At 43.6% G+C, this 9425-nt stretch overlaps 1 long non-coding RNA gene across 1 annotated transcript; it reads right to left on the bottom strand.

Annotated features, from left to right (window-relative positions):
- Positions 1-825: 825 nt before the first annotated feature.
- On the bottom strand, positions 826-3751 carry LOC123649148. The gene is made up of 3 exons (XR_006738878.1): positions 3704-3751; positions 2861-2951; positions 826-894 (listed from the first exon to the last, which is right to left on the bottom strand). It is a non-coding gene; the product is annotated as an uncharacterized LOC123649148 (long non-coding RNA).
- Positions 3752-9425: the final 5674 nt, after the last annotated feature.

A 9425-nucleotide genomic window follows, 5' to 3' on the forward strand; every position in this document is an offset into this window, starting at 1 on the left:
CCTGCAACCAACATTTGGAATCCAGTCCCTCGGCAGCACCCCTCTGCCTCTGCAGCAGCCTGTATCTGTTTGAGCAACCTCCTTTTCTTCCCATGATTATGTTGTTTAGGCATTTGTAAGCGTCACCCCAACCCAGAGCAACAAAGCTTAAGTTTGCTCTCTCCCGGAGAGAGAGCAGTTCCCAGCACTTCCCTGGAGGTCTTGGCAAATAGGCATCCTGTTCGCTCTGGTCTCTGTGGTCCTGCCCTCTTCTCTGCTGGGAAGGAAGAACCATCCCTGCTCTTCTAGCAGGGGGAGGCCTCCAGCAACAAGAGTGGCCTTGACGGTCCTGTCCGACAGGTTCCCCTGCTTTATTTTTCTCTTGCTTCTGCAGTGCCAAAAGGCGAGGAATAGAATACTTGAGATGTTTCCCACTCCCAGCCTTCCCCGTGCTAAGCGTTCTGACTCCCGGACTCCCAGCAGTGGCAGTAGCAGGATTTTCTGGGATGGACGGCCCTGCCATCATTCATACCACTTCCACTGGCAGCTGTCTCCCCTTCCCACCCGGCAAGTGTGGGGAGAATTCCATCGACCTCAACATTCCTAGAATGGCTGGAATTGGCTTGGATATCCAGCCTTGAAGGGAGTGCTCCAGGGAGTAGAGCCTCTGAGTGAGGAATCCAAATGGGTTCAGATCAGCAGACCATCGGGCCCAGCCTCCTGCCTCGGACAGTGACACAGAGGGCTATTTTGTGAGAGAACACTGTTGCTCCACCATGTCAGCCTCAAACCTTTAGGGTAGTGCCACACAACATTCTTAGCTTTCCTTAACAATATGTCATTTACCTGGCCTTGTCTCCAGCTTCTCTATTTTGAGCCTCTATCATCAGTTCCAGTGTGTTCATATTAAATAATCTGATGGAAAGAGCATTAACAGTCAGAAATCATAGGTTCAAGCTTTAGCTCTGCCATAAGGTGATGCCTGACCCTGGGCAAGGCACTGACCTTCTCTGGGCTCTAGTTCCTTCACCTAAAACACGAGGTGCTGGGTTTGATTATAACTATGCTCTAAAATTCCATAAATCCTCCTTAAACTACAAGTTACTAGTATAGTAGACAGCAAATAGTATTTAAAATGCTACTGTAAATTACTGTAGTATTTTCCCCACAAGTGTCCCTAAATTATTAATTCTTCGATCAAACTGTAATGAATACCACTATTTCTAGTCCTGTAGGTTCACCCTACCTGTGCTTTTCACGACTGAATTCACTTCCTCATACTTCCCCATTGTCCTTCAACTGTACAGATTGCAGATCTGCTGTCTGTCTTTCTCTTTATAAATCTACCTTTATTTAGAAAGTCTCAAATTGCTCTTGATTATCTTTGTCAGCCATCCCTAGAGAGACCCTGGCTCTGAAGAAAGTAATATATAGTCAAAGCAGCACAGTGGTGTGTTCTGTGTTTCCTGATGACACCCCGCAGTTTGGTGGCTTGGTGATGGCTGCAGCACGCTGCATTGGTACCCTTTGGGGGCTGCCTCCAACATGCCCAGATGCCTTTCCTGTGTTATAAATGGGAGTTCAGAGTCCCTTGTCTTAAAAGTACGTCGGAAATGTTTTCTACCAAATACTTAACTTTTTGCCACATGAATACTTATCTTGCACTTTTTGCACATTTACCAGCTTTGAGAGATCTTTTGGCTATTTGTGCCCTGGTTCTTTGTCTCCTGGAAGAAGAATAATCTATAGAATTAAAAATTGCACTGTGGACCCGGAGTGGTGGCTCACGCCTGTAATCCTAGCACTCTGGGAGGCCGAGGCGGGTGGATCGCTCAAGGTCAGGAGTTCGAGACCAGCCTGAGCGAGACCCCATCTCTACTAAAAATACAAAGATATTATCTGGACAACTAAAAATACATATAGAAAAAAATTAGCCGGGCATGGTGGCGCATGCCTGTAGTCCCAGCTACTCGGGAGGCTGAGGCAGTAGGATCGCTTAAGCCCAGGAGTTTGAGGTTGCTGTGAGCTAGGCTGACGCCACGGCACTTACTCTAGCCTGGGCAACAAAGTGAGACTCTGTCTCAAAAAAAAAAAAAAAGATTGCCACTATGTATTTCCACTTCCATGTCATTTTTTTAAATGCTGAAAACAAACAAAAACCAAAACAATATGTTATACTCTTACATCCATCCCAGGCAGTTGTAAGCCCTGGTGAGAATGCCATGGTGGGGTGGGGCTCGGGCTAGTGGGCACAGGGGGTGGTCAGGGGAGCTGAAAGACAAGCGGGAGCTGGACAGGTAGAGGGCTTTCCTGCTAGAAAGAACAGCAAGGGGCTGAGAGGGCACAGTTTGTCATCCCAGGACCTGCCAGTGGCTCTGGATGGCAGAGCTTGGACAGAGAAGCAAGGCCTGACCGTGAATGGCCCAGGACGGTCCACTAAGCAGTTAAGCCTCCTCTTGAGGGAACGAGGAGTCATGGAGGGATTTTTAATGTAGGAGAATATCACGATCATGTCATAATTTACCTTAGAAAAGTCGCTTGGAATTTCTTAAGGCTAAAGCCCAGGGTTGGAGTAGAGCGAGCAGAAGATGGTGGCCTCGGAAATGGAGGCCCAAGTGACACAGATCAGAGACACATTGAAGCAGTATCCCCAGAACTTGAGGGTGCGCTGGTTGTGGGGAGTTAGGGAAAGGGAGGAATCAGTGATGACACTCAGGTTGCTGGGCCAGGCAACTGAGCCAGAGGGAACCCAGAGGAGGTTTTAGTGATGAATAACAAAGATGGTTCTCACAGCCACCTTAAGGGGCACCAGGTTTCCAAGCCCTGGTGGACTCAGAGCAGGGGGGGGGCACTCAGGAGGGAGTGGGTGCCCTGTGCTTACCTGGGCCCCTCACTTTTGGGTGGGGAGTGCTGGGCTGCTACCACTCGGCCGTGTTCTCTGACTCATCGTCTTCCCATTGTGGCAATTTCTCCTTAATAATTGGTAAAGAACATCATTTTATTTCATTCGCCACAATGACCCTTGAAGGAGGCATTACTGCACTGTCATTTTGCCACCTTTGGAGCATATCTTTTTGATATGGTTGGCTTTAGCACCCAAGCCTACAATAGTAAAGAGATACACATGCAAGGTGGCAGGTAAGGGACTTGGGCTTTGGAGCCAGAAGATGTGGATTTAGACCACTAACTGGGTAAGCTTAGGCAACCTTAATTTCCTCATCTGTAAACTAAGGAAAATAGCACCCACTCCAAAGACTTGTTGCGAGGATTATAAGAGGTGAAACATTTACGATGCCTAGCAGATGGTGAGTGTCCAACAACTACTCGTTCCTGTCCCCTCCCTGCTCCACCAGGGACACCTGCAGCCTGAACAACACTGTCTCTCACTCTAATCAAGAAAACGCGTGCTGCTGTTTATCAAATTGCTTCTACCTGTTGTTTGTTTTGTTTTGTTTTTATTTTATTTTCCAGAGAAGGGAAGGGAAAAAAGAAAGGGAGAGAAGAGAGGAAGGGGAACGTATGTAAAAGAAATTTAGGAACTTTTTTAAGTAAGTGAAAGTTTTGCCTGAAAGAGTACCTGCAAGTATCTAACATCAGTTCTTTCTCAAGGACAGTTGTTAACCTGTGGGACACTAGTATGTGTCTATAGTAGCTCACTGAGGACTAAAAATAATTGCACAGAGCTGGCATATCAGATAACCAAGTAAACCAGCAGCTTCCTTACCTTCCAAGACTGAGTCCTGTTTTCCCTGAACACCAAGCTGGGACGACAGTCAGGCGGAGGGGCACTGGGAGAGTGGACTCTCAGTAGAGGTTCACTCTTCATCAAGGTGACAGATGTTTTGTGTCCTGTGGAGTGACTTTGCCCCACCAGGCCAGTCTCTGTCCTTGACTCCTCTAGTCCTAGACTGTGATGGGATTGGCATCTGGCTTTAGAAAAATGCAGGTCCTCTGCTAAACTTTTCAGCTTTTGGAGATATGCATGTAAATTCTTTCTTTTTACTCCTTGTGGATAGAGATAGCATCTAACCCTTCATTTAGGGCAAACTCCCTCAGGGCACGTTTCTTAGCTGCTGGAGAAGTTCAGGGGACATTTTGGAGTGGAAGCCCTTTGGTGCTGGCTTCGGCTTCCACAGCCTTCCCTCTTCCCCTTCTTAGCATTCTTCTCTTGCTCTAGCAGATCCTCTTCTTTCTTTTTTTAATTTTTTTAAATTTTAATTTTATTTAAGGCCTAGCACTTCAGAATAGCAGGTCCTCTTCTAATCGCATTTGTGTTCTTTTGCTCCATCAAAAAATCCCTTTGAAAAAGATAGGAAGTTCAATTCTAGCCATGAAGAATGTATGCCTACAAAAAAAACGTTCTCTTAGTCTTCTAATTGTCATTAATAAACATATAGTTCTTGAAGACAACTTGTTACCATATAATACTTAGTTCAGGACATAGTTTTTACCTGCAAGAAGTTTACATTGGTTTAGTAAACTAAGGTTCAAAAATTTTTTAAAAATCACACAAGAGGGAAAAGATTTAAGAGGCTAATATTATACCTCTTTAAAAAGAGAGTCAGGAAACCATAGAGATAGCCTCACAAAAATCCATTCTTCTGCTTGGGATTAGATTATTGATTTCCTCAGTTACTATTTTTCCATGAAGTGTTGAAATAAGTGTCTTTTGATGCTTGGGCTTGAGAAAAACTTGTTGCCCAAAGCCACTTGGCTCATATAAATCCCAGGAACTAGGTGCTTCAAGCACTGTGTTTGTGAAGCCAGAGCCATTGGAGATGGAGAGAGAGAGAGGAGAGAGAGAAAGAGAGAGCATGAGCTGGCAAGCAGAGTGCTGGGGAGTAGAGGCGGGTAGGAAAAGGAGAGAGGGAAGGAGGGTAAGTGCCAGGACTAGGGACCACAGGAACCACAGCACTGGAGTGCAGCCACCCAAATGCAGGGGAGTGGGTCCTTCCTAAGGTCTTGCTGACCTTCCCCCAGTTCTAACACATTCACCCAGAGAATCCACATCCCGCAAATGTGCCCGAGAAATCTGGAGTAGTGTCATTCAAATCTAAACCGGTTTTATCCAAATCTAAATCCTAAAGCCAAATGCAATGGCACCGGTCGGTGATGCCCGCTACTCAGGATGCTGAGGCAGGAGGATCGCTTGAGCCTGGGAGTTCAAGTGCGCTATGACTGCACCTGTGAATAGCCACTGCACTCCAGCCTGGGCAAGGGAGCTGGAGAGCCCATCTCTAACATATATAAATAGATAGATATAAATCAATCAGAAATAAGAATAAAACCTAGACTGAATTCTTGAATTGAGCAAACACACATTGTGGTGTCAAAGTGAATATTCTACACAAGAAGGGCAATATATTTTGGGTGAGTTCATGAACTTTTATGATATCTGGCAGGATGTAGAAATTCATATATTTTAACCTCAAAAAACATCTATGTTGTCACACAAAGGCTGCCATTTAGAAGCTAGATATTATTCTTTTGATTTTAAAGATTTTTGGTAAAATACATGAATTAAAATGTAAATATATTTACAAGCTTATGAACTATAACAACACCCCATACCGTAAAAAGCCCAAAAGAAAATCAGTTAAAGCAGGAGTTTATAAAAACATGGCCCAGGGCGGGCGCGGTGGCTCACGCCTATAATCCTAGCACTGTGGGAGGCAGAGGCGGGTGGATCTCTAGAGGTCAGGAGTTTGAGACCAACCTGAACAAGAGCAAGACCCCGTCTCTACTAAAAATAGAAAGAAATGATCTGCACAGCTAAAAATATATATAGAAAAAAATTAGCCAGGCATGGTGGCACATGCCTGTAGTCCCACCTACTGGGGAGGCTGAGGCAGTAGGATTGCCTAAGCCGAGGAGTTTGAGGTTGCTGTGAGCTAGGCTGACGCCACAGCACTCTAGCCTGGGCAGCAGAGCGAGACTCTGTCTCAAAAAAAAAAAAAAAAAAAACATGGCCCAGAATCATCAGGATAGGGACAGACCTAAATAGAATTATACCACGTGAAGTTGCCAGCCAGTATCAACTGATTTTGACCAACAAAAATGACAATGTGATATGTTTTGCTCCATGCCCCGAAAGCCAGCATGCTAGAATGTAATTTAATCTATGAAGGAAAGGGAATTCTAGACATCATTTATGAAAACTGAGTAGGAAAAATGTGATGAGTATGACACAGAAAATTGAACATCACCTTTACATCCCATGAACATATCGAGCACCTATGATGGGCAAACAGAGCTGGAGAAACAAAGATGAGTAAGATGACATAGTATGTAATATGTTTATATAGCTTATAAAATATATAATAATATATTGTTGCATTTATAACACTATAAAAGCCTTTAGACAGGTACAACCAAAAGTGACAGGGAATTCAAAAATAAGAGAAAGGTCATCAAGCTGAGAATCACAACAGGTTGGGAAAGTTTAAAAGGAAGGACTGGAGTTTAGCAGCAGAGGTAGGGGAAGGACATTCAAGCCAGGAGAAAGTAGAACCCTCCAAGGTGAGAACATACAAGGTCCAGTTTGATTGGAAATTAGGAGGACAGTAGGAGAAAAAGCAAGAGAGAAATTTTGCCATATTAGGTAGGGCCCTGAAGGCCAGGGGAAGATTTTTTTTTTTTTTTTTTTTTTTGAGATGGAGTCTTGCTCTGTTGCCCAGGCTGGAGTGCAGTGGCATCACCATAGTTCACAGCAACCTCAAACTCCTGGGTTCAAGCCATCTTCCTCCCTCAGCCTCCTGAGTAGCTGAGACTACAGGTGTGCACTACCACACCTGGCTAATTTTTGTATTTTTAGTAGAGATGGGGTCTTGCTCTTGCTCAGGCTGGTCTCAAACTCCTGGCCTCAAGCAATCCTCCTGCCTTGGCCTCCCAGAGTGCTAGGATTACAGACATGAGGCACTGCACCCAGCCCAGGGGAGGATTTTTGCAGTTAATTTGGAAGAAAATGTTGTAATTAAATGGAAGGTTTTTAAGCAATGGAGTTGTATGCATTAGGAAAATTAGAATACCAGTTTTTAAATTAATCTAAAATAAACATCCAACATCTGTTGATCATTTATGGTGTTTTAAGTGATTTCTGTGGTGGGCTCAGCTAATTTAAACTCACAAGCCCTCTTGAAAAGGAGATTACCATTCATTTTATAGAAGCAGCTGAGGCTCAGAGAGGTTAATTCACTTTGCCCAGCCAGTAAGTGGTAGGACCAGGATTTTAATGTAGGGGTGTCTGGTTCCAAAGCCTCCATTCTTAACCTCAAAATAATATATATATGCCAGAACTAGAGTCAGGGGCAATAGACATGAAAAAAAAAGGAAATTATTTTTAAAAGTGTTGTAACACAGATGTTATAGAATTTGGTGTAAGGGAAGAAGAAGGAGGAGTCAGAAAACAAATCCTAGAATTTGAGCCAGGGTGGGAATTCTGCAAGTAGGGAAACCGAAAAGAGGTGTGGTTTAGAGGGCAAACTTGTGAGTGATGGGGAATAGGAGTCTGAAGTCTAGGATGGAGCTGGGACTGGAATGGAAACTGAGGTCATTTACATAGTGATGGTGCTTAAAACCCCTCTAAGTGAGAGGCCTCAAAGACAACAGAAGAGATGCAAAGATTTGGACCAAATTATAGGGAAAGAAGAAATAGCTGTTAAAGAAGACACATCAGAGGGCTGGGTGTGGTGGCTCACGCCTGTAATCCTAGCACTCTGGAAGGCCACGGCGGGAGGATTGCTTGAGGTCAGGCTTTTGAGACCAGCCTGAGCAAGAGGGAGACCCCATCTCTACTAAAAACAGAAAAAATTAGTCATGCATGGTGGTGGTGCCTGTAGTCCCAGCTACTCAGGAGGCTGAGGCAAGAGGATCACTTGAGCCCAGGAGTTTGAGGTTGCTGTGAGCTAGGCTAACACCACGGCACCCTAGCCAGGGAAACAGAGTGAGACTCTGTCTCAAAAAAAAAAAAAAAAAAAAAGACACATCAGTAGTGATGAGAAATAAAAGGTTTTTTTCAAGTAGACACTGGTACCTTTCCTTCCAAGTTACCTGACTATGGTTTGTATTGTCAGGGTGGTTACCTTTTGATAACAGTGGAGGTACCTTTACCTTAGAGCTATGATAAATGTGCGTATTTATCCCTGTTGGGAATATTCCCCATAGGGCAGAATTTCTAGTGTAATGAAGTCTGAATTTTTAAAAATGATCTGAATCTTTGAGTCTTCTAGTAGCAAATTTCTTCTCTTAAAAATTGGGAATTTTTGTTTCTAATTACAGAAGTAATATTAATTGTAGAAAACTTGGGAATTACTGAAGAGTATAAGGAAGAAACAAAGATTACCTAATAAATACTATTAACATTTTTTTAGTATATTCTTTTAGTCTTTTCTTTTTTAAGAGACAAGGTCTCACTGTGTTGCCCACGCTGGTCTTGAACTCCTGGCCTCAAGGGATCCTCCCGCCTCAGCCTCCCAAGTAGCTGGGACTATAGGCACGGGCCACTGTGCCTGGCTCTTTCAGTCTTTTTTGGATTCACACACACTCTTTTCAAACCAGGAATCCTTCTGAAAATAGTTTTTCTCATAAGATATTATATATGTTCTTGCATGGCATTAAATTTAGTATTGATAACAATTTGATAGTGGCATAACCGTAATCCATCATAAAGATGGACCAAAATGCATTCTACCAAGCCCCTTTTATTGGACAGCTAGGTTGTTTCCACCATATAAATAATGCTGCAATCAATATTCTTATCCATACCTTTGTGCTTTTTACTTATTTTTGATTATTTTCTGAATATTCCCTAAAAGCAAAAACTGGTCAAATGTCATGAATGTTTTTAAGTTAGAATTCATTTCTGAACATGATTATCAATTTGCTGGTAGTACTTATGTTAGAATATACTAATTGTGCTATCTCCCTCCTACTTCCTTATTTCCATTCTTGGAAATCAAAAATAAACCTTAGAACAAGGATTGACAGCAACCATTCAGAAAAAGCATGCAAGTTTTTTTGTTGATTTTTGTTGTCGTTTTTTAACTAACACCTTCATGAACAGCAGGTATAGGTTGGCAGTAGTCATTTTCTATTTACCCTTACAAGCCACTATGGGCACTCAGTGTTTTTTAAACGAAAAAGCCAGTACCTGGCATGGTGAGGCTGTCTGTGCCAACAGGTCCAGCTCCTCACTGGCAGAGGCAGAGGCACTCTTGTGCTTCTAGAGGCAAATCCAAGGTGGGGAACCTCATCGTGGCGAGGAAGGTATCTGTCAGTTCTGCTAGAATTTCTCTTCTAGGCTGCAAGGATTTGTAGGCATCTTCTTTGCCTTTCCTGGCATTCTCTGGCCTGGAATGCCCGTTTTTATCTTGGGCCTCCCTGGCAGAGCATGGCATTCTCCTTTTCTGTCTTCAGAGTCTTTCTCTGGGTTTGGGACAGGCCCACAG

The sequence above is a fragment of the Lemur catta genome, chromosome 13, assembly GCF_020740605.2.
Source record: "Lemur catta isolate mLemCat1 chromosome 13, mLemCat1.pri, whole genome shotgun sequence".
NCBI classification, from domain to species: domain Eukaryota; kingdom Metazoa; phylum Chordata; class Mammalia; order Primates; family Lemuridae; genus Lemur; species Lemur catta.